At 37.3% G+C, this 27,924-nt stretch overlaps 1 protein-coding gene across 17 annotated transcripts in view; it reads right to left on the bottom strand.

The window, feature by feature from the left end:
* The window catches only part of MGAT4C (MGAT4 family member C), a 617,011-nt gene that overhangs the window by 174,859 nt on the left and 414,228 nt on the right, over positions 1 to 27,924 (bottom strand). For 8 of the 17 annotated variants that reach the window (XM_004583074.3, XM_058673694.1, XM_058673684.1 and 5 more), the window contains exon 1: positions 14,823 to 15,030. The exons of the other annotated variants lie outside the window; for them this stretch is intronic. The gene's annotated coding sequence lies outside the window, so the exon portion shown is untranslated. Of the gene's footprint in view, positions 1 to 14,822; positions 15,031 to 27,924 lie in introns of those variants that run through there. 17 annotated transcript variants of the gene reach the window in all.

The raw sequence follows: 27,924 nt of genomic DNA on the forward strand, positions 1-27,924 counted from the left end.
CCTTCAGATTGAGGCTTTGCCTCCATAAACTGCCTAAAAACTAGAGTCTTGCTTTTAAATGGAATCTCTATTTATCTGTATGCCTTGCATTAAATTTCATGTAGAGGTATGATATTTTCTGGGCTTTTTAATATTTGCCTCCATAAATAATCTCCAATTGTTTTTGAGTCCCCGTGCCTCTGTCTAGTCATCTGGGGTTTGACCTTAGTATAAAGGATTGCTAAGAAAGTCTTGCTTATGTAGAAGTCACTATGTCTTGCAGGCACAGTGTGAGTACTGTTTCATTTCAAAACCTCTTTCTGAACTCACTCTCTTACAATGTATGGTGCATCCCAACCTTGCTTCCACATTAGCTGCCAGGGTTAATAATCAAATACTGTTAACTTTGTTTTGCAGGTTTTTCTAGAAAAAGAGGATATAATTTCTCTCTTCATTAAGTTATCAAAAGTTGATATACCTTCCAGTCAAGCAAAGAGTCAATCAAATTGTATTCTTCTCTAAATCAATAATAAAACAGCATTTTGGCCCAGAAGGTTATTAAGACTTTGCATGTAAAGTCAACATCCATTTTCAGAATGCCACTTCAAGACCTGACTAAGCCACATCCCACCCATCTCCTTGTCAAGGTGCCTGGCAAAGCAGCAGAACATCATGTAGGTATTTGAGCCCCTGCCATGTGGGAGACCTAGGTGGAGTCAGATTTCTGGCTGTGGTCTGTCCCAGCGTTAGCCCAGCCTAAGCTATTATGGGAATTTGAGGAGTGAGCTTGTGGAGGAAAGATGTTTCTCTTACTCTCTACATTGCTTTGCTTTTCAAATAAATAATATAAATCTTTTTAAAAATTAAATAATTCTGTAACCATGCTAGAGCTATCAGAGTAAATAACTCAATGTGCAACCAAAATTTACCTGTAATTTCCAACACATTTTATTGCATATTTAAAGATAAAGTATTTGATAGGTAAATATATTTACTGTCCATTTATATTTATACACTGCAGTGCAATATTCACTCTAACAAATTTTTAACCTTTGTTAAAAATTGGATCTCTGAATTTCAGTGAATTTATCCAAAATGTTAAGGTGTGGCAACCATTCTATTTACCTGGTCAAGAACATTTCCTGATCCTGAAGCATCATTGCTTCTTCTTGGACCTAAAGGGTCCAAGTCTTAATGTCAAGAGGTTCATTATTTACTTGTTTATAAACTCAAGCACTCCTTATTACCTGTAAATATGTTTATAAGTAATTTAGTAGTGAAACAGAATTATTTTTATGAGAATAAATTAACTGCTAATAGACAAAGTATAATTTTATGTATTTTTGCTATTATATTGTTTATTCATTTTATAACAGCCTTGAAGCTACTAAGTATAATTAGAAGCTTGATAAACATTTTATAAACATATTTTGTACAAGTTTCAAATTATCTCTTTTGTACAAGTTATTGAGACCAATTTACGAGGGTAAATGTCACTGTTTCACACATCTAACCACCAAATAAAGTTTTTCCATTTCTGACAGAGTCATTATTTGACAGTTCTGTCCAGCAAGTCTTTATTCCTTTTCAGGATTAAATTGCTTGAACATGACTTCAATTCATAACTATCAATTTCCTGTTGGACTCCTTCCTGTCCAGCATCTCAAACTACTTTTTTTTATGGCCACCAGTGACCTTCCCTTCAATTTAAAGTGTAGTTTTCTTTGTTCTGACATGTTAAGCATTTCTGCATCCTTTCTTATGACTGGGCATCACATTCTTAGCTCCACTCTTTTCAGTTTCAGCATCATCACTCTGCATGTGGCACTTCGCGCACACATACACCCAAGCACCCACCCCCCATAAACACACACGTCTCAGTCACTTAATTTCAAAGCAGTGTCTACATTTCTGCATTTCCTTCAAAACATTATTACAAATGATTATTAACATATGTATAATAAAGCTTAAGAGTAGAAGGGAATTGAAATAGTTTAGTGGTGCAATTAGTTATGAAATTATCCAGAGTAATGGGTAAGAGGCTGCAGAGATGAGGAAACGTTTTATTAGTTAAGAAAGTTCATTCACTTTCTGTTTCTAATATTAGCATTCACCAGTATTCCAGTGCTTTGTTTATTCCAGGTGCAAAATATTTTTTGTCCATTTTTGGCTCTTACCACTTTTTGCCTGAAGTTATTTATTTAGCTGATTTCCTTATGCTAGATTTATAACATTAGCTGGAGGCTCAGTTATGATTCAACACAGATTGCCACTACTTTCATGAAAATAACAGTCAAATGTGGACGACTAACATCAAAGAGTTTATTAACTAACAAAGCTCCTGTATTAATTCATTTTCTTGTTATCATAATGAAATGCCTAAGGTAGATTACTCTATAATGAAAGAGGTTTTTGCTTGTTAGTTTGTTTGATGGCTGTAGATGTGCATGGGTCAAAGGGCTTCATCTGGCGATGTCCTTCTCGTTCGAAGAGTCCCAGAGCAGTAGAGAGCCTCATGGCAAAAGACAGGTGAGGATGAGAATACGTACTTCACACTAGTATTTCTCACTTCTTTTCTTCTTCTTTTTTTTAAGATTTTATCTATGTTTATTGGAAAGGGAGAGCTACAGAAAGAACGAATAGAGAAAGTTCTTCTGTCTGCTGGGTTCCTCCAGAAGTGGCCACAACAGGTGGAGCTGAGCTGATTAAAAGCCAGGAGCAGGAGCTTCTGCTGGGTCTCCCGTGAGGGTACAGGGTCCCAACGCTGTGGGCCGTCCTTGCTGCTTTCCCAGGCCACAAGCAGGGAGCTGGATGGGAAGTGGAACAGCCTCTGCATAATCAGGATTTGCAGCCTAGATATGAACCGGCGCCCATATAGGATCCTGGCGTGTGCAAGGTGAGGATTTTGCCACTAGGCTATTGCACTGGAACCTCTCCCATTTCTTAAAAAGCCACCAGGATGGGTCCGGCGGCGTGGCCTAGCGGCTAAAGTCCTCGCCTTGAACCTGCCAGGATCCCATATGGGCACCAGTTCTAATCCCGGCAGCTCCACTTCCCATCCAGCTCCCTGCTTGTGGCCTGGGAAAGCAGTTGAAGACGGCCCAAACCTTTGGGACACTGCACCGCGTGGGAGACCTGGAAGAGGTTCCTGGTTCCTGGCTTCGGATCAGCGCGCACCGGCCCGTTGCGGCTCACTTGGGGAGTGAAACATCGGACGGAGGATCTTCCTCTCTGTCTCTCCTCCTCTCTGTATATCTGACTTTGTAATAAAAATAAATAAATCTTTTAAAAAAAAGCCACCAGGATAAGGTTATAGGAGGTGTACCCAAATGGCTTTATCTAATCGTAATAATTCCCAAGAGCCCTGTATCTAAACATTATAGTCAGAGCTTCCACTACGTTAATACCTTCAATTGGGGATTTAAAAACCCATGAAACCTTGAAGGATACTTAAATCATAAAGGCCACCAACTTACTTAAGAAAATGTTAAATGATATTTTAAGAACCTTTTGTGAAGATCTATCTTGGTCAGGATGGTTAAGGAAAGACCTCCTCAAGGAATCTTCTTTCAGTGAAGGTTGAAAGACAAATAGCATGCATGCTGCAGAAGGATCGGAGGAACTTACTATCAGAGAGAACTGCAAAAGCTAAAGCTCCGTGGTGAATCAGAGACTGGATTCTAAACAGAGATAGGAAGAGACTGTAATATTGGAAGGCAGTCTCTACTGAGCCTTGTATATCATACTAGTTTTTTTTTCTTTTTTTAATCATCCTATAAGTAATGGTAAACTGTTGTAAAGTTTTAGGTTGGAATGGAAAAGAACTTAAAAGAGAGAAAGACAGAGTTCGAGTCTGGTTTTACATTTTCTACATGGAATCTTGAATGAATTCCTTATTTTTAAATTCATGTTTCCCTTCCGTTCTGAAGTTCTTACATTATACACTTAGTCCACCTCACTCAAAAACCGCTCATTCTTTTTTGTAGTTTTAGTTTTATCTTTTAACATTGTCTACATAAATGAGAGGGATGCATGCCCATGTTGACTTCTGATTAGTGTGGGGAGTGTCAGGTATGGAGGAAGGTGAATGAGATAAACATTTTGTTTGGATTTTTAAAAATTATTCACCTGTGTACAAAGAGTGGGATTAGGAAGGTGCCATTCCTTGTTGTCAAATTATAGCAGCGTCTGGGGATGAGGGACGTTCCTTTGATGATGCCTTAGAGATCATGAAGTGGAGAAGAGTGTTCTGAGGGTGTTACCTGAGTGGTTTTTATAGTTCTGAGAAGGTGTTAGTTTTATTGCAGCAGGGTTGAGAAAATATTTCCAAGTACACCTCAATTTACAGATACAGATCCAGACCTTGCTGCAAAGCTTGGCCAGGAGAATTGCACAACTTGTTCATCCTTCAATGAGGGCTTGACATTCCCTGAAGGCCTGGATAAGCTGGCTGTCATGTTGCTCATGTGCATCTTGGCATTTTGTCCATTGTACAGGCATCAGCAACTAAAAAGATTCAGCCCTGATTTATGCATCCCAAGGTCAGATTACACATCTTGTGACTTTTCCCAGTGGCCATGGTTGAGTCCAGTGATCTAGTTGTAGAATCCTCAATGAATACTTACTTGGGGTGACCTCAGACTTGACTCTTGTCAAGACAGTGCAGAGTCAGGTTGGGTCTGTCACCTGCACCAGGCAACGAACATACCACTGGATGCAGCTGCATGGTCAGTTCTGCTTCAGTCCCATATCTCACACAAATCGAATGTGTTATGGCCAGTCCAGCCAGCCCTGACAAACCCAGTCTTTATACATACTAGAGGGTGCTGTGGCCTAGGAGGAGTTTCGTCTAAAATCACATAAAGCCCACCCTCAGGCCCAGGCTTTGCACGTATCAGCATGTGCTGTGGCCTAGCCCAGCACAGCTTGCAACCCATCTGGCTATCATACACATCTATTGGTGCTTCAGCTTAGCTCAGTTGCTCTGCTGCACCCAGGCCTGGCTAGCATGTATACTGACAGGTGTTACCATCTTGTCCAGCCTGGCCCCCACTTCCCCCCTTGCACCAGCTCTCAATTACACCTGTGGAAACAGTGACTCACCATATGAGTCTCTGAGGTTTCCCTACTGCGTCCACTCCCAGCTTTGGGGCATGTGCATGCCAGTGGGTACTTGTGGTCCAGTCTGAGATGGTCTGCCCCAGTCTCAACATTCAGCAGCAGGTGCTACAGCCTGACTCAGCCCAGCCTGACTCCAGTTCAGTTCTTGTCAGCAGGTAACCTAGTCCAACCTGGCCCATTTCCAGCCCAAACCTCATGTGAACTGGTGAGTGTTGGCCAGCACTCTGCTTGACTCTCACTTATGGCAGTGTGTGCTTTGGACCGATCTTGCCCACAGACCTGGGTCACACATATGCCAACATGTGCTGCAGCTCAGGCTGGTCTAGCCTGCTCACAGTCCTGACTCTTGTGCTCACCGATGAAAGCTGTAGCCTAGTATAGGGGTTCCCTAAGTTCCCCTACTAGGTCCATTATCAGTGCTGGATCTCTCATATGGTGGCAGGTGCTGCTGCCAGACTGACATGGCAGCACCCAATCCTGGCACTATTATGGCTAGTACAATTGACCCACACCCATTCTGGCCTTCACCAATGAGTGCTACAGCCAGTGTGGCCCACCCCCAGACCTGGTTCTCATATGAACTGGTAGGTGCCACAACCTAGCCTGGCCTGTCCCACACCCATTTTCCCTTTTACAAACATCAGCAGATGTTGGAGCCTAACCCAGTTGACTCACCCCCAACCCAGGCCACTCACATGATGATGTGTACTATAACCTTGCCCAGCCTAGTTTGCCCACACTCAGTAGGGGCTGTAGCTCAGAAGCGGAGCCTCTAAGGTTCTCCTACCAGGCCTGTTCCTAACCCGGGGTCTTGTAAGTGCTGGTGGGTGCTTCAACCCCACCCCCGCCGGCATGATCCACCTCTCAGTCCCAATCCACATTGGCAGGTATTACAGCCTAACCCAGGCAGACACAGCCCATACCCTGTCCTGGCTTTCTTACACGCCAGCAGGTGCTACAGCCTGGCCCAGACCCAGACCACACACATGTTGAGAAGTACAACAGCATTGCCTAGCCTATCTTGCCCCCAGCCCCAGCTCTTATGTTTTGCAACAGGAGCTATACCTACCTAGTTTTCCTACCAACCTGCTCCCATGCTGCCTACTGGTAGCAGCTCTGCTTGACGTAATCTTCACTCAGTCTCAGCCTTTGCATGTGCTGGTGGGTGCTGCACCCTGGCCCTGCCAAGCCTCATCCCAGGCCCAGTATGAGCTGTGTTCCTGTCAGGTGAGTTCTGTGGTCCAGCCTGCTTCAGTCCATCACTACCACCTGCTCTCAACATAAAACAGCATGTGCTGAAGCCCCCAGAGGCAAGCCCACAATTACCATATAGAATATGCCTCCAGCAGCGCAGGCTCCACTGCTGGGCCACTGCTCCCAGTGAAGAACATGAAAACTGGGCCCAGGGCAGACCAGACCAGGCAGGGCTTCAACACCTGTTGGTCTACATGTGAACTGGGTTAGGAGTTAGGGGGAGAGCCAGGCTGAGCTAACAGATTGTGCCCACCGGTGCATGCATGAGCCAGGCTGGTTGGGTTTTACTATAACATAAGCTGACACGTGCTAGGTGTAGGGGCAAATTCTGTCAAATTAGATTGCAGAACCCCTGAAAAGTGCAAGATTTGGGGCTGGAAGTTATCCCAGAAGTGAAATGGTGGGCACTCTGATAGGCTGCAACTCCCATTGGTGAGCATGACAACTAGGGCTGGGAGGAGGCTTGGTTAGCCAGGTGGTGACACCCACTGGTACCAGTATGGACTGGATCATGGGATTGGTTGGATTGAACTAAGCTTCAATGCCACTGATGTGTATGAGAGTTGAATGGGATGTAGGACAGACTAGAACAATCCTGCACATACTGGCAAGCACAGGAACCAGGGTTGGGGACAGAACTAGTGGAGGTTACTGGGGGATGCTCTGACTAGGCTATAGTTCCCACTGCAGTACATGAGGGCCAAGTGTGTAGTGGGCAGGGTTGGGCTGGGCCACAGCATCCATTGGTTCATGTAAGTGATAAGGCTGGAAACAGAACTGACCCATCTATTGCAACTACTAATGTGTACACTGGCTGATGTGGGTGACCAACTGAGCCAGATCGCACACTGGCAAGCACACATGAATCAGTAGGTCAGGGATCTGTTTTGGGGAATACCCCTGATTGAACCGCTGCACTCAGAACTCCAACCATGGGGAGAATTGTAAGACACGTGGTGAGATCATGGAGTACATGGGTCAGGACTGGATGCCCCCCTCAGTGTCTTAGAGCAATACACAGCATACTCAGATGTACATGGAGGATTTGGCAGTCCATTAGAGCCTGCAGAGGTCATCTTGTACTATAGCAGATAAAGGAGGGAAGAACAAATTGGTCAACTACCCCAACCAAGTCTTAATAGCAAATTTCTGGGTTGATGGAGACTTTAAGGTTGACTTTGTCAGCCAACTGACCTTGGAAAGATTTCTTCATAATTGGATCAGCAAAATCAACAGCACTTGAGCAGAACCCTCACAGCATGGCCCACATTGAGGACCCTGGAATGACATTTGGTGGCCATTCCCCATCCCTGGGTACTGAGGCAGCTGGGAGGCTGAATATGGCTTCTCTCCTTCTCTCCACCCTTCCACCAGAAAAAGGAAGAAGAAAAGGAAAATTTAGAAACGATGGTCTCATCCACTTTCCTCTAAATGTCGACTGTCAACTCCTCCCACCCAAATTAATTGTGTAAACATCATAAAAAGAGAGAGAGAGAGAAAAGAAGGAGGAGGAGAAGGAGAAGGAGGAGGAGGAGGAGGAGGAGGAGGAGGAGGAGGAGGAGGAGAAGGAGAAGAAGAAGAAGAAGAAGAAGAAGAAGAAGAAGAAGAAGAAGAAGAAGAAGAGGAGGAGGAGGAGGAGGAGGAAGAAGAAGAATTTGCCTCCAGAGTCAGTTCTATCACATTCTGGTGGGTACATGACATGGCCCTCTCCTGCCCTGATACTTGCCAGTGGGTTCTGCAGCCTAGCCCAGCCAGACATGCTCCCCAGCCCCAGCTATTTCCAATGCCAGCAGGCAATGTTATTTAACCTAGCCCAGGTCTGTCACATAGGTGGGTGCCTTAGCCTGTCTCAGATATGCCTCCAGGATCTTACCGCTAAACCATTCAATCTCAGCTCTCTTGCCTACCTGTGGGTGTAGTGGCCTGGTCTGTTCAAGTAGATGTCATTCCTCTACTGTCAAACATGCCCTCAGTTGCTCCCACTCCAGTATGTTCTGAGACCCCCTTCTCCAGGCAATCTACAGCCCCCTCCCCGGCCCCCGGCGTGCATGTTCCAGCCTGGAGTTTTTCACCTTCCCCACAAATCTTAAAAAATATTAAATAATAAAAAGAAGCAACTCTGCTGGCATACTGGTAAGTTTAACACAAATTTGGGCATTAACCAGGCCCAGAATGTCCATCAGTTACTGGCTGCCTTTCTTCCAGCAGTATAACACTTGCATGGGTACAAGGCAACCTAGGCAGCTGCCCACAGCTAGGGAAAATTATTTTCTGTGTCATTTTTTCTGACCCTCCTTCATAATAGCCAGTAAATAATGGGATTTCCTAACACTTCTGTGGCTGTGTTCTTCCTTCCCCCTATCACATAAGCACAACTCTTTATATCCAGTATTTACAAAACATTTTATCTTTCCTCTTTAATGAATATCTCAAGCATAGCATGGCTAAAGTACATAGAAGAATTTGTTCAGCTTCTTCCCTTCCTTCCTTCATCCTTCCTCGCTATCCCTCTCCTTTCCTTTCTTTTTCCTTTTCCTTTCCTTTCCTTCCATCAATCCTCATTCCAGCATTTGGAAGAATCAATAGCAAGCACTTGTGGATACTTTGTATAGATCATGGGAATTCAAAGCATTTACTACCTTAAATGCACAGGTTTTAAAAACAGACAATCTGATTTTGTTTCTAAGAGTAGTTTGAGAATATCGGATAGCTTGAGTTGAGACTTTCAGCACCAGTTCATTGTCAAAATGAAACAATGAATTGTTTTATTTGATCACAGATCAAATAAAAATTTTTAACAATGGGTTTCAAATGTTCATTGAGTCATGAATATAACAGAATAAAATGTAAAAGCAGTAGCATAAAAGAGTGAAAGAAAATAGTCTTTCCATAAATGCTTAAGTACTTACATTTTTATGTTGTCTTATCTAGAATTTTGAAAACTAAGTTACTTATTGCATCTTTATATTACAAGAGCAAAATTTAAGATGCATAAAATCTTTTATATACTACATGATCAATCTTCATTCAGTTCTTAAAACTAGGATCACATTTTAGAAATAATAGCATGTTTGGTAGCCAACATTTTTGAATTTGGAATACACTAGAACTTCTACGTTGACTAATTTCAAACTTTAAAGTTATTAATTTATTTGAGAGGCAGACAGAGGCAGATCTCTCATCATCTGTTCTCTCTGTAAATGTTTCCTGCAGCTGAGGTTGGGTCAGGTCAAAGCCAGGAACCACAAACTCAGTTGGGAACTTCAATGTGAATGAAACAATCCAATTATTTCAACCTGCTGCCTCCCAGGAAGAATAATAGCAGGAAGTTGGAATCTGTACTAGAGTTAGGAATCAGGAGTAGAGCGAGAACTCAAACTCCAGCACTCAAATATAGATTACAAGTGTCCCAGCCAACAGCTTTACTGCTAGGTCATATTCCTTTCCTGAAGACCAGTTTTTAGTGAAGCTCTCAAATTGGCACACACACACACACACACACACACACACACACACACACAACTAAATAAAGCAACTGTGATGAAAACACTAAAACTGATAACAAACAGAAATGGAGCATTTGATATTTTAGACACTGTTCATAGCACTTTTAAGATTAGTTCACAAAAGTTTTACAACTGTAGAAGTAGGCACTTCTCATTTCCTTTCTTCCTATGAAAAGAAGGTTTGTACTCAAGTTGTTTTGTACCCCGAACCACAGACCTACAAACTAACAAAAATGTATACAAACTAACAAAAATGTCTTTAAAATACATCTGGTATTTTCTTGCTCTACTGAGCAGAACTAGTGAACCTGATTCTACACTTCTCATAATTCAACATAATTCAAGGTAAAGAGTGCTTATGCAACCATGCTTCTCTATCAATCACAGTAGACTTGATCACACGCTAAACTAAGTTATAGCATTTCTTCAGCTCGAAGTTTCATTTGACCATTTAGGTAGCAGCAGTTTGTAGGGGCAGCTTTAGCAACCAACCAACCAATAAAACAAACAAAACACTTCATATTGACGTAAAGGCTGTGTAAAATTTTGCCATGTGTGGCACATTGCAACGGAGTCACTTTTATATGAATTCTGGGATCACAGTAATCTTTATGGCTTGCTTAATTCCTTGCCACTGAAATGAATATCAACAATCCACTGTTTTTTGCCAGAATTTAACATTAAAAAATATAAGTCAATTTATGCTTTCTTTATCATAATAATTACTGAGAGTGATTAAGAGAATAATTAGGTAAACATAGATTAGTTAAGGATCAGTACTTATAAAACCTGATAAAATATCAAATATTCATGGATTACAATTACAGCTTATGCTGTTCTCATGTAGACAAACTTCACTGTCTCTTCTGAAAGGGATAGGGAAATAGTTAAACTTTATTAAACTCTGAAAAATATAAATTCCAGGCCATCAATATTCATATTTATTGTATTCTAATTTGATTCCTCTGCTTTATTCATTTCAAATGGATATTATTACTAAAGGGGCTCAGCTCAGAGCTATTTTAGTATTATGTAATAGTACAAAAGTAAAACATTTTGTGATAAATCAGGCAGTTCAGGCAATTGACTGGTTTGGATCTTTATGTGTGTCAGGAGATGTACTTCACTGACTAATTAAAAGATAATATCTAAAAGTGTTTTATATATAATAGATAGGTTCTGCATCGATCAATTTTTCTCTTAGAAGACCATATGCAAAGCTTTTTTTACCCCCATTTCAAATCACTGTAATAAATTCAATGCACAGTAAACTGTCTTTTTGGTTCAATTATCCTTAAAACTGTTACATGTCTTTGCAAAAGTACTTAAAATAAGAATCTTAACTTCATTATTTCCTCCTCTCTGCTTTTTCAAATCTAAACTAAAACCATTTGGAAGATACCAACCTTATTAGGTAAAACAAAAGATAAAATTCTCCCAGTTATCATTCTTTTATTTTCTACAAAAACACCATGAAAGTCAAATAACTACAGTCTTGATGGACTGTTATCAAGAATTTTATTGAAAAACAGGTTAATACAAAACTAGATTTGCTTACACATATACTGTGAATACAAAATAAGTTTGCTCAAATATGTCTGATTATATTCTTTAAATCTATAATAAAGTTTTATTTTAAGTATTGTAGTGATCAAATATGTCATAAAATAATTATCAAACATGTTTGTGAAACCCTAACATAAATTCTATAAGGTTAGAATTTATCTAAGAACTTACAGAAACACAAGAAATGCAATTAAGTTCATCCACTGACTTATATTTCCAGTTCCTAAAAAATTTTCAGTTTTTATTTTATCAAGTCATATCTTAAAGTTAATATTATGTTGGTAGTAATTTAAAGATGGGAACTAGTGAAGTGGAATGAAAAACATATGATATGCAGAATTAATAGAAACTTTTGCATTTGTTGTTTTAAGTGCCATGAGCCTAGATGAGTATTTGGCATAGTATAGCAGAAAAAAATTAGGTATCCAGTATCCAAATGAATGGAAAGAGGAATGGAGGCATAGGGCCAAACTTATGGATTGGAGAAATTCAATTTTTTATAGTTAATTCTGATTCCTAAGTCCTCCATTTACCTTTTTATTTACTAGGTGAGTTTTGGCAGCAAGTTGCAAATCATTAGTCTTAGTTTTCTAGCCAAGTAACATAGCTCACTTATCCTAGGCCAATAATGAATAATGGAAGATACTCCAGCCTTTTAAACTTTAGATAAACATGAATACTATAGTTATACACACGGAAGACATACCTAAATTTCCATACATTCACATAATATCTGCCCATGCTAAGATAACATCAAAGTTACTGTATCTTTTACTTTAAGTAAAAAGTTTGTCTTGAAAACTCACAATCAGTATTCATTGTCAAGACTAGCATAGATTTCACATTATATGCAAGTGCTTGAACTACAAAATTAGAAAATCTAGTTATACCATGAATTCAGTCATCACAAGAACATTAAATTATATTTTAATTATACCAGAATTTAAACTATATTTTATTTGTCCTAGATATACACACACATACATGTGAGTGTGTGTGTGTGTGTGTGTGTGTGTGTGTGTGTGTGTATGTGGGATATGTAGAAAACTTCAGTAAAGATAGTAGGGATATATGCATCATTGCATTTTTTTTCATCTTTTTCATTTCTTTTCAGAATCTGTGAACATTTCACACACCAATGTTCAACTTGGTTTGCCACATACACAGAAAGGATGGAATGAAACAGAGAGTACTACTTTTAAAAAACAAAGCAAAAGATTTAAAAATACCGTGTCAGGCAATGATACATACATATATTACAAGGGAAGTAAGAAATGAAGAACTACATGTGGTATGGAGTTTCACCTATATCACCCTTTAGGTTAGAATCCTTAGAGAATTTGTGCTGCAAATAATTGTTATGTCCTCAACTCTTCCTTAAAAAAATCAATCACCAAATTAAATTGAAAGCATAAACTTTCTGTCAAGGAAGCACATAACGCAGGTAGTGACCCCAGTAGGTCATATCAAAGTACACTGCACAGAGTTTCTCAAAGAAAAGCAAGGAGATAAGCAAACTAACATTGCAATCAGTACAAAAGCAAACATATGTGATTACAAGGCTAACAGAGCTTTCTTATAGAGAAAAAATACAATTAAAAAGGCTAGATTGGTCATTGGCTGAGAAAGATTCTCTACTGTAGAGAGAATAATGCAAATAGATTTTGAGAGAATGAGTTGTTGGGAAACAACCAGATTTCCCCTGGTCAAGATTGATCACCTGTGAAAATGACAGTCAATATCACTGAGTTATTCAATTCCACTTTGAAGTACTTAGGAGAGAGAGAGAAGCAAACTTAATTTCAAAGCTGTGAGTCATTATGCTTTCACATTTATAGTAACAAAACTTTTGTTCTGAAATGTATAGAATATCCCGATATAAACTGCCTTGAGACAACACTCACTCTGGATGTATATGCGTAAGCTTTTCAGGTTTTCCTGATTATAAATGGTTTTTCATGAGACAACAAGCTAATTTCCTTGAATTCCATTAACACACACTTGACACTTTCTATAAACTCAGTTTTGTTCAGACCTGAATTGACTGAAAGACACAAATCGAACAGTAATGTCAAGAGCTGCCAAACAGGACTGGGCTAGTAGAGGATACAAAAGTGTGACATGACTGAGAAATCCCCGCTGTCTTTTAAGTATAACTTGAGCACCTCCAAATTCTGATTTCTAATTTTCAAAATTGCTGGTTTACAAAGGCAGAGATGTACTATGTTACAGACAAAGTGAAAAAAAAAATCTGAAAGAATAAGCCCATCAAGGCTCAACAGACAAATCATTATTCAAAAGTTTTCATGAATTTCATACCCCACAGAGCATGGAAAAGCTATTAGAGGATCATGTGAAATTAAATAACACCTATTTATTTGTTCTGTCTTCATTTCATTAATGAATCTTTAAGTTTAAAATAACAGCAATCTGCTGTTTTATACTACAATAGACAACATTTAAAAAGCTAAAAACATTTTGAATCCTTCCCTCAGTAGCATATACACATTCTCAGTCATGTAAAAGCTTTCAGTGTGCAGAATTTTTCAAGATCCCTGCTAAACAGTCATCTATATGCACAGTACTTGAAAAGCTGAATATATATATATATATATATATATACACATTTAGGACAATATTGTAGATATCCTTAGACATAGATGACATTATTCACAGATGACTGAATCACGGAGATCATAATTCTGAACGTTTAAATTTTCTAGGCGTTCCAAAACAATTACTGCACTACAGGATTTTAACAATTTCTGGGATGCTGAAGGGGGTTTGGGAGCAGTTTACCCTATTTCTGAAAATCATTTGCTGTTACAATTTCTTTGGGTTGAAATGATACATCTGAATATAGAGCGCTACAACTTCATTTTAGAAGTGAAAGCCTTTGCTCACTTGGTATACATTGTTTTTCCTGCATAGACACAACTTTGGAAAACTGTCCCATGCAACTATCATTTAACAATTAGGAACTTTGACTCATTTGAAATTTCTAGCAACACCATGTGGTCAATCATTTCCACTTCTACTAACAACAGCAAAATTATCAGGACATGAAGCAGAGGAGCATACATGTACACACACATATATATTTACAAGAAAAAACCACCAAAATAGCATTCCTGTAATAAGTTACTTTCCTTTCACTGAAAAAAAGCTGAAATCACCTGCCATTCATTTAGTGATGCAAATTAGTTTGCCAGGTACATATGCACAATCTCTTTTCCAATTCATTTTGCTAAATCCACATTTCCTTTTAATAACGTTAAACATGCTCTGATTCAAAGCCCGGCAGATAGTAACCCTGTTCAGTCCTGCCACTATTTCCACTGTCAGACACATCCACCTTTATTTTGAAGCAGAAGGAAAAACAGAAGAGGTTCTTACCAGAGACAGGGAAAACAATTCGTTCAGCTACATCCAACAGTGCTCTGTGCAGCCTGGCAGCATGAGTGATCCTTGGGCCTCACACAAAAGCAAGATAATTGGCTCTCAGTGAAGAGATGTAAACATCCATCATAACAGCACTGGGGCTGAAACTGAACGCTACCTCAGCTGTTCTATGTACTCCGACTGGAAGATGATGTCACAAACATCAACTGGGTGTACTCTCATTGGCTTCTGTTACCTGGAATCATATCTTAACCCTAAACTGTCAGCTGCAAATTGAAGTGCTCATCTCTGACTATAATTTCTGCTGAAAGGGAGAATGAAAGTAATGTTGAGTCACTGGAGGATTACAAACTGAAAATACTATCCCTCAGACATCATGAGACCTATTTACCTAATTCATTAAGCTGTGTGTGAATTTTATTTTCCATATTCATTTATTAGATAAGAGTATTTGTGGATATTAAAGGAAAAGATCTATGTAATCACAGTGTCTGAAGTCCTAAATTTTCTAATTACTTTACATTGATTTTGTAGTATTGCCCCGTGAGATTTATCAAAGTTGGACTGAGAAATATTACAGTATAGACAATTGTATAGTGGAATTTTCAATGTTTAGTCAGAGCAGTCATCTGTGATTTTAAATCTAATAAAAATACAAAAAATGGAAATGAATTTGGCTCTCTGACTGCTAAATAACAGCTCCAGATTTATGTATAAGGCTGAATATATGTTATAATAAAACATAGCATCACTAAAATAATAATGTAAAATATTGGTTTTTTAAAAGAGTAATTTATAAGTCAATGGAGTTATAGACAATCTCATTTCAGTAACTGAAAGCTACCTTATGACATAGTACTGTTCTCTTTGAGTACAAACAGGGAATAATTATCCCTCTCTTACCCTCTATCCTGACAAAAGCCCCAGATTTCTCCCTAGGCTTAAGTCCAGTGGGAGAGGAGGATAATGGGCTAAGCTGGTTGCAGCAGCTTGCTGCCGGAGGGACAAAACTACAATCACCTTGAAATATACCCAAGCTTTCCCCACCAAAAGGAGCTGTCAGCCGCATCACTGTGAGATGCAAGAATTACCAGAGCTATTCAATGACCAAGCTCCTTCTAAATCCAGCACAGCTATATCCCAGGGCAAGCCCTTTGAAAGCTGTGCAGCTCAGCATGCAAACAGTATAAGCACCTGGAGAGCAAGTGAGGAAATTTGCTTCATTCATCCCCACCTTAAGGGAAAGAAAATCTACCAATAATGCACTTGCATGCGTTTATGTTGGTTCATTTCCTTCTGAATATTGGATTCAGGGCAAATACTTGTTATAATCCCTCCACATTTCCAATGACAGAAAATTACTTTTACTGGATGACTTCAATGAGAGTTCTAAGAGTTGACAACATGAAAAGGCATTCTTATAAACTATACATTCAAAATTCCCTTCCATGTTCCAACTTTCATGAACATTAACTTATATGATTTTGCTTAATAACAAATTAGGGTGTGATACACAGACAAGACTTCTAGACTGGGGTTCAAAAGATCTAGTCTCCAATTTTCGTTCTACCACATACTATGTCTTAAGATTTTAGAAATGCTATACATTATATATTGTGTGTGAGAATGAAAATGCTACCTACAGAAAAACCTATGCAGCGAACATATGATGCCAGATATGGAAACTTGCTATAGAAAATGGAAACAAAGCATCAGAAACATATAAGATATTTAATAATACTTTCTAGTCAGACAATCAGATGCTTTAATTTCAATGCCATCTGATAATTTAAAATTAAAATTAATGTCAGTGCTCTGTAATGACCAGATCATTATTACCTTAAATTCTTCAAATTTCAAACGGAAAAAAAAATGTTACAGTTAAGTTGTTTTACATCAATGACTGAGTTAGAAGTCTTTAATATTTCTTGAAAGTTTTTGATCCTCCTGAAATTGTTTGGAATTTAGTCATATTAGTCAAGTGCAAGATTTCAGACTCAAAAGATGATTACTCAAAATGTACTGTGAGCCAATATGCAAGATGCTCTTCATTCATTTCTGCCTAAAAAGTGAAAGTTTAGAGGGAATCGTTCACCAAAAAAAAAAAAAAAAAAAAGATTCAGTGCCATGCAACATGACATAAAATTGAATTAAAGATCAGAAAGATGAATATGGACAATGGGGATGTCAACTGCATTTTGGAAGACAAATGCTAAGGCTAAGACAATGTAATTGCTAGTAGGATATGTCAGACAGAAAATAATTATAGAATAACATATGCTCCTCTATTCATACATTCCCTAAAATTTTAATGATAGAAATATTTGATGACAAAGACAGATAACTTAAAACATTAGATTATATCCTGTGTTACAAAGGAAGCACATCGATAAACAAACTATTCAGTAAGTGTTTAAAGATAAATGCATAGCCTGAATACTTTCATACACACAACTTATAACCTTTCTTACTTTGCTTTCCATTTGTTTACAAGCCAGGTGCCACATACAGTGAGCTTAGAGAAAGACCCTGCAATGAATATTGGAAATACAGATACAACTAATGCTCTGCAATTGTTCTGTATCAATGACATACATCTAACACCAAACTGACTAATGATTACTTTGGTAAGTTGTCCTAATTTTCTGTTACTAAGATGTATAAGTAAGATTTTAAATAATATGTATAATAAGTAATAATAACATTCACACATAGTAACAGGAAATTCTTTTTCTTACAGTGAAGGGTAGTCCCTGGAAATTCATGATAAATGAGAGTTCTGAAGCTGTTAATGATTCTTTTGTAGTTTTCTCTAGGAAATACAGAGGGGCTAAAAGGTCAGGGATTTTTGTAATTATTTGTATGACGTCCTTTGGAAGTCTAAAAATGCACATCATTCTTTCCATGTACCTAGATTCAATGTGCGCACTGATGATAGTCATAAAATGATTATTGCTATTATAAAATAATAATATTAAGTATTCTAACCTGTTTATGTAATATAAAACAAAACTCAAAATATAAAATTAAGTAAAGCTCCAAGAAATTGCAAGGCCAATCAAGGGATGGTGTCATTTCTCAAATATTTTATCTTTTTTGTTCAACAACTTTTTATCATTGACAGCAATTTCAAAATTTACATAAAGTGAGCCGATGCCATTTATTTCACAATACAGGTTGAAGAGTACACTATACTTCCTGCTCCACTCTTTCTCCTGCTGTTTCACTCCCATTCTCTTCTTCATTTTTTATTTTTGTTTTTCCCTAATTTAACAATAGCATATTTTCATTTTACTTTGCAATCACAGAACAAGTCTTCCATCGGCTAAAATATCTGCGTAAGCAAGTAGAGAAAAGCACAACAAAATTCTTTTCAGGAGTACAGGCAATTCTGTAACTAATAATTGAATGACAGGAGTCAGTCTCACTCATATACAGTATGTATATTTTTTGCATTCTGTGTATTTTTTTTTACCACTGACCAGGAAAAACATGTAATTTGTCCTTTTAATATTAATTAATTTACATAGAAGACATTCTTATTAATACACAGAGAACAGATTTTGTGCATTCCATAGGTAACTCTTCCAGAAAGATAATCATATTTCCCATGCTCCCCTGTTTCCCTGCCAGTACTCATCCTTCCCTTCCCTCTGTTCAGCAGCTTTGTCAGAATCATATTAATTTACCCTATAGTCAGTCATAGGCTTTATTTGTAACTGATCATAATATTCAACCAGTAAAAAGTAAATAGACAACAAAATCACATCCCCATTGGAGTTTGAAGTGAGCTAAAAATGGCAATCCTATCCCAAAGACATAACTTAATTCCTATAATTATTTTTAAACATTCATTTATTTTTATTGGAAAGTCAGATATACAGAGAGTAGGAGAGACAGAGAGGAAGGTCCCCCGTCAGATGATTCACTCCCCAAGCAGCCCCAACTGTTGGAGATGAGAACATCTGAAGCCAGGAGCCAGGAGCCTCTTCCAGGTCTCCCACAAGAGTGTAGCATCCCAAGGTTTTGCGCTGTCCCAGGCCAAAAGCAGTGGGCTGGATGGGAAGCAGGGCCGCCGAGACATGAACTGATGCTCATATGGGATCCCTGTTCATGTAAAGTGAGGACCCCAGCCACCACGCCACCATGTCAGGCTCCATTCTTATAATCTTCTGTGTGTTCTATGTTAGCTATCACATATCAGAGAAGATAAGACACTTTTATTTTGAGACTGGTTTATTGTATGTGGATAATGGTTTCCAATTGCATCCATTTTGTTGCTGAAAAAAAGATGATTTATTTTTTTATCCTTTAGTAGAATTCAACAGTGTATATAATAAGCCATATTTTCTTTATCTAGTCACTTGTTGATGGGAATTTTGGTTGATTCCATAACTTAGCTATTGTGAATTCAGTCACAATAAACATGGGTGTAAAATAACTCTCTCTTATGCTGATTTTACTTCACTTCGGTAAATTTCTAGGATTGAGGTGGCTGGGTAATGCAGTAGACAAGCAGAAAAGTTAGATACACTTTGTTGAGGATTTTGAAAATTTTTTTTCAATTTCATAAGGGATAATAGTAACTATTACATTGTAATATGAATCTACCGACATTATTGACATTCCTTCAACTAAAATGAACAGCTAACATTTTTTAATTTCAGATAATATAAAGCATACTAACTTCAACAACATCTAAATGTTTAAAATAAGGGTGGTAAAAACCTATAGAAATGAATGCTTTACTTTTAATAAAATTATATTAGTGTATAGCTGCCTATATCAAGGACCATAAATCCATGAAAATATTTTTGAAAGACAAAGTATGAATGTTTTGTATTCAATTCAAATATATCTCAGTTTTATTACTAAACTTAAAGACAGTATATTTCCCAGGAGCTGAAGTTATTGTCATATTTCATTACCTGACAATTACTTCTGTTACACCAGTTTTGTGGTTAAACTAATTATTTATATTATCAAAACAAATCATCACTAGAGGCTAATTAAACTAGAGAAATCATCCTTCAGAGTTTCTCTACCTACATATTAATAAGGTTTAAGTTAATACTAAGTTCATAAAAAAAGGATATGTCCTTGGGTAAGTATTTTATAGATGTAATGGAGTAATTTAAAGGAGTTTGAAACTGTTGTCAGCATGATTGCTTGTCTCAACATTTAGAACTATTGGCATGCAACATTTAATGTATTTTGTATTAACTTCAGGCTCATTATCTAGCTATCCACAAGATGGCAGCTCAGTTTGTATGGTCACAGACAACCGTTTTCTCTTTTCTTTGTCTTTTTTCATCAACACTGCTAATGCACAAGTTTATCTAAGTCAAAAACCTTCAATTTAATTTCACATAAATCACACTATTTATAATAGTGTGCTCACTTTGTTTCTTAAAGCCTTAACATTGATCTTCAAAAATACAGTGTTCAAAAGAACTCTATTGTAAGAATCATACTTTTCATCTAGTTTATTCCAGAAATAAACATTGTAACAATATCTACTTTTGACACTTCACCAGAATTTCTGTTTCATACTTAATTTTCATCAGTTAATATGTCTTTCTTTGTCTGAAGTTTGAGTATCTTTATTTCTGTTTTCTGCACAAAGAAAATTTACAAAATACTTAACATTATTAGACCATTTTACTTTTATTTTATTAATGTGAACAATTCCAAGATGATGCTGTAGGTTTATGTGCTAGCTAATTTTACTGTGGAGAAAGAGAAAACACTTAACTGGGAGTAAAGAAAGTTGCAATGTCTTCTGTGTTAAAGAAATGTAAATGCTTATATCTTTTGGTAAGAAGTTAATGCTATTTAGTAATTCAATTTCTCTTTTAAATGCAAACAACAGAATAAGTTATCATTTAAGATACTTAAATCTAATATCACTATAATTTATATGATTCTTTTTTCCTCTGAATGTCATAGTTAGTTAATTTTTCTAAGACACTTAGATCTATAGAAACAAGATTTGCTTATCATAGTTGCTGGACAACTGTATCTAATGACTTTAACTGTTTAATTCATGACACATTAGTTTCTGTTTTAGAACTGAAGTTTTATTTATGATTTTTATATATTGTATTTTAGCTTACATTATAGGCAAAGGCTTAATTCATTAAATTGTTCAACAGATAGAAAACAAATCAATTGTACGTTTTAGTTTTGTCCCCAGAGTACCATTTTGAAATATCCCTCACAATTTTTTATTTTCACTTTAATTTGCTGTCTTTTTGTTTCACGTTACCCAAATTACGTAAAATCAAGGCCTAGTACCTTAATATTTACGAGTAAGGAATACTATTAATCTCAGAAATTTAGAACTGAGATTAAACTTCTATAGGGAAAGTCTTAACACACTTTACATAATGTGTTGTGCACCTAAAACTCACTGTACCTAAAACATGGTTTGAAAAATGTGATTTCTGGGCCCAGCATGGTAGTCTAATGGCTAAAGTCCTCCCCTTGCATGCCCGGGCTCTCACATGGGTGCCAGTTTGTGTCCTGGCCACTCCACTTCCCTTCTAGCTCCCTGCTTGTGGTCTAGGAAAGCAGCAGAGGATGGTCCAATGCACTGAGACCCTGTACCCATGTGAGGGACCAGGAAGAAGCTCCTGGCTTTGAATTAGCTCAGCTCCATCCATTGCGGGCACTTGGGGAGTGAATCAGCAGATGAAAGATGCTTCTCTCTGTAAATCTGACTTTCCAATAATAAATAAATAAACATTTTTTTTAAAGATGCGATTGTTTTCCTACTAGTGGAAAAAATGAAAGAAATGCTGATCACTGCATTAGTACTGAGTGCTAAAATTCTTTGTATGATTTAGTGGAACCTACACTAATATAAATAACAATAGGAAGATCATAATAGTAAAAATAAGAAAATTATCACCCTGACTCACCAGTGCATGTGTTCATTTTGTGCTAGGCTTACTTTGTGTAGATTGTGGAAAACCTTGGATATAATAGGGATTTTTTTTTCCCTTAAAGGTTACCTATTCCTGATACATTTATTTTTTTTCTGTGGCAAGCAGAAAGGCAAAACTGTTTGTAAATTGGAAGAGAGATAGTCCTACATCTCCACCACCATAAATTCAGAATCCTTTCATATGCTGGAAATAAACACATAGCAAAAAATAATCTGAGCTGCTGGTTTTGCGAGACTTCTAAGCTCCTGGCCAATTTTCTGAATGTTTCCCAAAGTCGAGATCTCAGAATGAGCCAACCGAGAGCTGTACTCCATGGATCACTTTTGTGATTCTTGGTCTTTCCTGTTGTAGAAATCAAAGGCTCAGAATTCAAATGCCGCTGTTTGTGGCAGGCTTGGTCCAGGTCTGTAAATTCTTAAACTGAAATTATATGCTGCCCATGATGTTGTATTTGACTTACAGTTAAGTCTTTCACCGATTTCCAAGTTATTTAAAAATATTGCATTAATCCCTGGTTAATTTCTCCCATACAGTCTTAAAAAATGACTAATGCTGCATAAAAAATATGACTGTAGAATTTGCAAATTAAAATCATTGCAATAGCCAAAAACATCCCTCATTCCATTCACAATAATTCTTTCCACATTAGAGACAGAATATTGTTTTTTTCAATATGTAATTAATAAAGTGAACATCCCAGAAGTATACATATTTTAATTCTAAAGATCTATGAGGAGCTCAGCAAAATCAATGGAAAGGACACATATTAAAGGACATTTTAATGTAATATTTAACTGCTGGCAGTAAAGGAAGTTCCCATAAATGTGACATGAAAAACTATCAAGTTCACGAAACAGCTGCCAGTGTTTGGTGTTGTGTGTGGCACAGCAACCTGAGCTGCTAATTGAAATATCAACATCCCATGTGGAAGCTTATGTTTCAACTCCTATGTTTTCTAATTCTTCTTATTCCTGCTAATGCACCTGAGAAAGTGGAGCAAGATGATCCTAGATGTTTTGGACCTTGCAACTCATGAGAAGGAAACAGATGGAGTTCCATACTCTTAGCTTGCACTTGACCCAGCCTGGCTTTTAGGGATACCAAGGGAGTGTATTAGCCAGTGGATGATCTCTCTCTCATACTCCATCTTTGTCACTCAGCCTTTCAAATGTGTAACAATAGTCTTTTCTTTTTTAATATCAGGAGTTTAGATTATGTCATCACCAGATTTCTCACAAGGAAAACAAAACAGAACAATAGATCCTTACAAACCTGTGTTCAATGCAGACATTTGTATTAATTCACGTGACTAAATAAAGTTGAAATAATAAGGGCATATCAAATGTGAAAAACTCATAACAGTGTGACATTCTATGCCCTTTCTTATAAATAAATGATTCTTAAAAAACCAAAATTGACTGATAATTTGATGTGCTGTGCTTGAATAAAGAGAGCTTTAGGTTTGTGTGTGTGTGTGTGTGTGTGTGTGTATGTGTGTGTGTGTGTGTGACCTTAAGCCCACATTAGATACAGGGAAATAGAATCTAAGCAAATAAATGAAAGTAACAGCAAGACATTCTTAGGCAATAACTAAAGTGAGAAAGAATAAGTTATTAAAGGGGAGAATGTACTACTATTGCTACTACCACCACCACTGTTACTATAACCACCACCACTTCACTACAAAGCTCAATACTTACTTAAATTATAAAATTTAATCTAACTATTAAGCTTCTTGATAGGAAAGACAAAGAATAAAGTTATTATACTTTGATTTTAAGTTACTTGAAGAATCGAATATATGCTAGCACTTACTTTTCATTTATTAACTAAATATTATTAAGATTACATCTTGCTTCTCCATTTGCTGAGAAATTCCTTGACCTCTGGATGAGTCATATCCCTGTTCTGCTCCTAATCAAAATAGGAAAATGATAGGCTATGCAATATGTAGAGATTTATAACTTAGTAAATAGTCAATAGCTGTTAGCTGTGATTTACACTGCATTTGCTCCTATTTCCATATAAGTCATTTGTGCAACCCAGTAACATTGGTTAAACATTGGAGAAACAGATTTGACTATAGTGTCAAGAATATTCTCCAACTTATGAGTATGTTTGGCTTGCTTTAACATAAATGAGTGGTTAGGCACAGAACTTTTAGTTTAATAAATTACTTCCATGTATTCCATAACTCAGCACACTGTATATTAGCAAAGTCCTCTGTCACAATGAATATATATTGGTATATATAGTTCACATACAATTCAATATAATGTAGAAGTATCATATATGTACTCCTATATACAATATATTTATTGTATGGATACAAATAAAATATAGATGCAAACTTAATCTATTATGCATACATGTATCTGTAATATCATATTTTGATTAAACTTCTGAATAAGGCTCATATTATCCATTGTAGAGAATTTTTTCCTTTTGAACACAAAATTGAAATCATAACATGTTTACCACCCAATAAATTTTGTTGCATATTGTTAGAGAAAACATTACTATCAGTGAAGACTTACTATTATTCTTTAGTATTATTTTACTACATAGATGCATAGTTAAAGAACAAGAAATAGCACTTGGGTAAGCTAAAGTTAAATATTTTCCAGAATGGAAGAATAACCTGATAGAAGAAATTCAAATTTACATCAAAACCTCATAAATATGTTTGTGAGGAATGAGATGGTAAAAGAATTAGAAGCACTACAAAAGGATGGGCATTTGGCATATTAAGGTACAGCTTGTAATGCCTTTATCCTGTGTTAGGGTGCTTGTATCCCAGTTCTAGCTCAACTTCTCAACTTCTATTCCAATTTGTTTCAGTGTGTATCCTAAGGGGCTCAGGTGGGAAGCATGAATTGTGCTCCAGGCTCCTTGCTTCAGCCTGTTCCAGCCTGTGCTTTTTTAGGCAGGGGTGAGGTTAGGGGCAGTAAACAAAAATCTCTGTGTCTATTGACAAAGACTTCTGTTTTTCTGCCTTCACCTGTGTTTTTGACTCTCTCTACCTTTTCAATAGGTACATAGATTTAAAAGAGAAAGGTGGGGGAAGGGGCCAGGCATGGTAGCATAATGGCTAAAGTCCTCGCCTTGAACATGCTGGGATCCCATGTGGGTGCAGGTTCTAATTCCAGCAGCTCTGCTTCCCATCCAGCTCACTGCTTGTGAACTGGGAAAGCAATAGAGGACGGTCCAAATCCTTGGGCTCTTGCACCCTTGTGAGAGACCCTGGGGAGTGAATCAACAGACAGAATCTTTCTCTCTGCCTCTCCTCCTCACTGTGTATCGGACTTTGCAATAAAAATAAATAAATCTTTGAAATGGGAGAAAAAAGAAAACAATGCACATGTGAGGGGATACGTATTTTCACAGCTGACTCCTATTTCATCCTTTCTTGGTCAAAACCCTTGTTTCCATTGCTCCGGATCCTAAGCTTCCCACTTAAACTAAGATTGTGTTCAAATATCTTCTGAATTCAAGGTGCATTATGTTGAACTGAGGTCTTCTTTGATAGGAATTCATACAGTCACACACTAATAGCCAGTATCCTACTACTTTTTTTTTCTTGGAACCTTTATGAAAATTATTATTGAATAATATACTTCTGGTTTCCAGACAAAGAGAAGTCTCTAATTCAAGTAACTTTTATAGCTAAGACTGTTTCTATGGAAATGAGAAAGCAAATGTATTATCTATGCTAATTTCCCTAGCACACCTCTAATAATCGAATTGGATTAGAGCGCATAGTGTAAATCAGAGATTCAGGGTTCAATTCCTGGTTCAATACTTTACTTCATCATGAAAAAAATAGTCTTTCGCGAAAATTGAATCATGGGCCCGGCACGATGGCCTAGTGGTTAAAGTCCTCACTTTGAACATGCCGCGATCCCATATGGGCGCTGGTTCTAATCCCAGCTGCTCCACTTCCCATTCAGCTTCCTGCTTGAGGATTGGGAAAGCAGTTCAGGATGACCCAAAGCGTTGGGACCTTGAACCTGTGTGGGAGACCTGGAAGAAGTTTCTAGCTCCTGGCTTCGAACAGGTGCAGCACCGGCCATTGCGGTCATTTAGCGAGTAAATCATCAGCCAGAAGATCTTTCTGTCTGTCTCTCCTCCTCTCTGTATATCTGACTTTGCAATAAACATAAATAAATCTTTAAAAAAAATTGAATCATAATGTGATGCCTCTCAAAGCATTCTAAGTTATTAAAAAGGAAAAAATATTGAAACTATTCAAATAATTATCACTTGTTAATTTCTAATTGCTCTTGGAGAAAAATGGGTTTTCCCCAAGTCCCATTACATCTTAATACAAGAAATAATCTTTGAGACAGAAAAAAGAATTATAGACTGTATTTTTCACTGAAAAGGAAGACTGGTTCATAAAACAGCATGTACAGCTATACATATTTTTTCAACAGTACCAGGAGGGACAATGGAGCATATGGTAAAACACAAGTGTGTCTCAAAGACTTAGCATTTGAAAACACTTGTGGGGCAGTTATAAATACTCATACTTGTCTAGCACTTCCTTACACAGCGTAGCAGCTCATTAACTATGTATTGAATTGATTTGACATTTTAAGAATTGTGAAATTGTATACTGCAATCTATAAAAATTGCACAGATTTAATCTCCACTTATTCAATCAACAAATATTGATGACTTATATATGCCAAATATTTCGCTAATTGCTAAGACACAAATGTGAGCATGACTCATACTTCAGTTCAAGGAACTCACAGTGAAGGTGACAGCACATAAATAAAACATAGCAAACCAATGGTATAATTGTCATTTAAGATAAATGTAAGTATACCTTGAAGTCAAATGTTAATTTCCCACCTAATACAACAAAGTCAGCAAGTTATTAGAAACATCCTGAAAAAAGCAACTTTTAAGATGTATAATAATTCCATGACTGATTTAAAACAAATATTTGCAACCTGTGTATCCACAGTACTCTATTGATTTTCAAAGTGCATAACCAGGACCAAGAGGCATATCAAGACACTCAAGTACTTTCTGAGTTATCTTGGATTGATTAGATGTAATAGAGTTCATGATTAATGAGAACTACCAGAAGCGTACTATACATTAGAGTTTTGTTCTGCTTTGAAAAGTAGTAGGAGTCACAGTGAGCAGACCTGTATTATAAATGAAGCAACCCTGGATATTTCACCATCTCCCAACCCCTCACAACTTGCTTAAACACCCTTCAAAAATTTTTTATTATTCTCAAAAGGGAGAAGGAAATCATACAATATAATTGATCATTTCCTCAATAATCTGACCCAATGTCTCTAGCCTTATTTCCAATAATTCTCAATACACAGTTGTTCACTCTCTTCTCTATCGGAAATGACAGCTTCAAGCCATATTTTTCCATAAAATTATTTGCTACAATTCCTGCTTATCATGCACCAATAGTTCCTTTTGTAGGACTTCTCTTGACTGTTTTTTTTATTATTATATTATTTTAATCCTTCTCCCTACACATACACACATTTGATTCTCTATTCATTCATTCAACCATTTTTTAACCAAATGTTATGAATACAGGCACAGTTAGACAAATAACAGGTTTTGGCGGAGTCAGAGGGTGTTAAAATAAAATTGACCGGTCCAGGTTATTCTGCCTCCAGCAGATACCTACTACAGTTTCAGGTTTTTCTTTTTCTTTTTCTTTCTTTTTTTTTTTTTTTTTTTTTGGTCACTGTTTTTTAAAGAATCCATAAAAATGTTTGGGAAAAGAGTATACAATTTTTCTTTGAGATTTATTTAGTTTCATTGGGAAGTCAAATATACAGAGAGAAGGAAAGATAGAGAGGAAGATCTTCCGTTGGATGATTCACTCCTCAAGTGGCTGAAAGCTAAAGCCAGGAGCCAGGAACATCTTTCAGGTCTCCCATGCTGGTGCAGGGTCTCAAGGTTTTGGGCCATTTTTGACTGCTTTCCCAGGCCACAAGCAGGAAGCTGGGTGGGAACCTGGGCCACTGGGATTAGATCCGGTGCCCACATGGGATCCTGATGTGTTCAAGGCGAGTACTTTAGCCACTAGGCCACTGCACTGGTCCCAAAGAGTATACAATCTTACTAAAATATTTTTGCTTTCCTTAGTTCATGTTGTG

The sequence above is a fragment of the Ochotona princeps genome, chromosome 15 (genome assembly GCF_030435755.1).
Source record: "Ochotona princeps isolate mOchPri1 chromosome 15, mOchPri1.hap1, whole genome shotgun sequence".
NCBI lineage: Eukaryota > Metazoa > Chordata > Mammalia > Lagomorpha > Ochotonidae > Ochotona > Ochotona princeps.